Source organism: Astatotilapia calliptera, chromosome 15 (assembly GCF_900246225.1).
Source record: "Astatotilapia calliptera chromosome 15, fAstCal1.2, whole genome shotgun sequence".
NCBI classification, from domain to species: Eukaryota; Metazoa; Chordata; class Actinopteri; order Cichliformes; family Cichlidae; genus Astatotilapia; species Astatotilapia calliptera.
In genome coordinates, this window is record NC_039316.1 from 23,981,370 (window position 1) to 23,984,158 (window position 2,789).

Genomic DNA, 2,789 nt, shown 5'->3' on the forward strand with positions numbered 1-2,789 from the left:
CGGACGCTTCCCCGTCGCTTGGTCAGGGGCTGGGGCGCCGATGTGTAGGGGCCGAGTCTCGCCCCAGTTCGCGGTGGGGGGGAGTAGGTTCGGCCGGATTGCTCCCCGGCCTCAATCGGGCGATGGGGGTATGTGGTGGGGCGTGGTCTGCGGGGCCGTGCGGACGCACCTGCACGGCATCCGCAATCACGCCCGCCGTGTTAAAACACGGGGACTCAGGGGTTGGTGGTGGTGTGGTGTGACGTGAATCAAATAAAGTTGGCTCTGAACGTCGCTCCGTGGTCCTGCCGTGCCTTATTCATGCCACAACAGCATTGTAAGATGGTGAAAGGTGTGCCCTACATGGCTATTTCTAACTCTAAATAATAGTACAAGCCATGAAAGTAAAGTCATGATTGCAATGTTGAACAATTAAAGGGCAATAGCCTTTATTAAATCACTAAAAAATGTGCCACTCTACACTTCCTAAAAGAGTTATACAACAGATTCAAATAACTAGCTATAGCCTCTTGTCAGAAAAACTAAAATTGGGAAGTCTTTTCAGCTTTGTAAAGTGTTGAACAATGTATCTAAAGCTAACTGTGATGCTGGTCTAATGCTCCAGTTACTCATTACCAACCTGAGGCCTTTATGCTGTTGCACAAGTTGATTGTGACATTGTCAACGATGTCCAGTAGGAACTGGAAGTTGCTAACTAGGTACATGTGACTCTCGTCCGGATCAGAGGCAATGGACTTCAGCTCGTACTCATCATAACTTCCTATACCTGAGGGACAAATGATTAGGTTGAGAATTTCACTTCAAAATAGAGATTTCAAAACAAAAATAGCATATCAGTGTCTGCTAAATAAATCAATAAACCATCATTAAATAGGTACACTTAATAAAAAAAAAAATCTGGATTTAAGAGGGAGCCATTAAAGAGAAGCCAATATAGGAGAAAGATGCTCTCTCTTTCTAGCCCATTAGATATATATAATTCAAACTACTGCAGCACAGTACTTGTAATACTTACAGCATCCTCTAATCACTATAATACATTATTATGGTCAACAGTATCAAACACTGCACTGAGGTCTAGCAGGACAAGCACAGACATCTGTGATGAGCTCTGAAACCTGACTGAAACTCTGGAATAAACCATTCCTCTGCAGGTGCTAATTTAGCTGTTTTAAAACTACCCTTAGCTTAGACAGCTGGGTGCTGAGAAAGCTGGGATTGAGGGAGAGATTGAAGTTGCCCCGGCTTTCCTATCACATCTGAGAGGGTAAAAAGTCTTATCATCCAGCCTTTTATGCTTAAAATGATGCACGGTATAACAGGGCTTTTCCATATTTTCTAACAGTAAACCATCTTTATTCTTGATCAAAGATATGATCAAAACATACGTTTGATTAACATGTTGAACGGGAAATGTAGTTTCAGTAGTGAAAATTACATTAATGTCTGGATTTTGTGTGCATAGACGTGATCCAGCTTTCACCTTGGAGAATCAGTGTCTGCAGGAATGCAAGGAACGTCTTCTGCTGGAATTTTCAACAGTGAACATCTTAGGTACCATCTTATGAACTGTTCATCTCACAGAAGACAAAGGGAAGAACACGGTATCTCTTCTTTGTCATGGTTCGCAGCCCGGCGTCTGAGGTGCTGATGGGATGCCCACTCCCGTGGGCGTGGCCGCTGACTCCACACCTGCATCCCATCCCAGGTGATCACCAGGTGGACCATTTAATCCTGCCCAGCCTGCTGCTCCACGCCAGTCCGTAATCGTCCTTCAGCGGTAACGCACACCTACGGGAAAGTCCTTAGGCAATCCTATCCGTGTGAACTAGTACTAACTCTGCCTTGTATACCCAGATCACTGCTCGGCGTGTTTTGAGTCACCAGCCTGTCCACCTGCCTGTCCAGAATTTGGATCACGATCAACCCCAGCCGCCTCGCCCTTTCTGGAGCTTCTCCCCACGGACCCTCACCCCTCCCTCCGGTTCCCTTGGCCCCGCTATCATCGTAAGACGCGTACACTACCTCCCCTCGTATGCTGCCGGTTTACCCGCACCCCAATAATCCTTTTTTCTTTTTCTGTTTCAGCCTCCCACGGTCCCGCTCTCGGCGTTTCCTGCGCGATTCTTCTCCCGGTCCCTCGGTTTCTCTGGTTCCGTGCGTTTTCTCCCTTCTACTCTCCCGGGACACTCTCAGTTATAATAAAGTTTATTTTTTTCTCTCGTACCGCTGTGTGTGTGTTCTGCTCCTGGGTCCAGCTTGTGTGTTGAACTTCGGTTCTTGACATTCTTCACTTAACATTTATACCTGTTTACCCTTTTCCCCCATTCTCTTACTTGACGTCACATCTTCTCAGATGACATCTGACATGTTGACAGGTTTTTGCTGCTGTGCTGAAGTCAAAGTGAACTTTATTTATATCAGGAGTCAGCACCGAGCCTACAAGCCCATTATCATCAATGGAGCTCCAGTGGAGAGGGTGCAGTCCTTCAAGTATCTCGGTGTCCACATCTCCTCAGACCTGACATGGTCTGCCCACATTCATGTCCAGACCAATTGTCCGCCCTTTCTATCTGCCCCGTGAGTTCACCTCGGTCATCGCCACGGCGGTCTACATCCCACCCCAAGCGGACACAGGTATGGCTTTGTCCGAATTACATGATGTGCTGAGCTCGCTTCAAAACAAGGACCCGGGCGCAGCCCTCATTGTAGCAGGAGACTTTAACAAAGCGAACCTCAGACAAGTCATGCCAAACTTTTACCAGCATGTCTCGTGTCCAACGAGAGGG

At 47.1% G+C, this 2,789-nt stretch overlaps 1 long non-coding RNA gene across 1 annotated transcript; it reads left to right on the forward strand.

Moving 5' to 3' along the window:
* The first annotated feature begins 1,636 nt into the window (after window positions 1–1,636).
* On the forward strand, window positions 1,637–2,209 carry LOC113006857 (uncharacterized). Its single transcript, XR_003269814.1, has 3 exons — window positions 1,637–1,780; window positions 1,858–2,007; window positions 2,089–2,209. It is a non-coding gene; the product is annotated as an uncharacterized LOC113006857 (long non-coding RNA).
* Window positions 2,210–2,789: the final 580 nt, after the last annotated feature.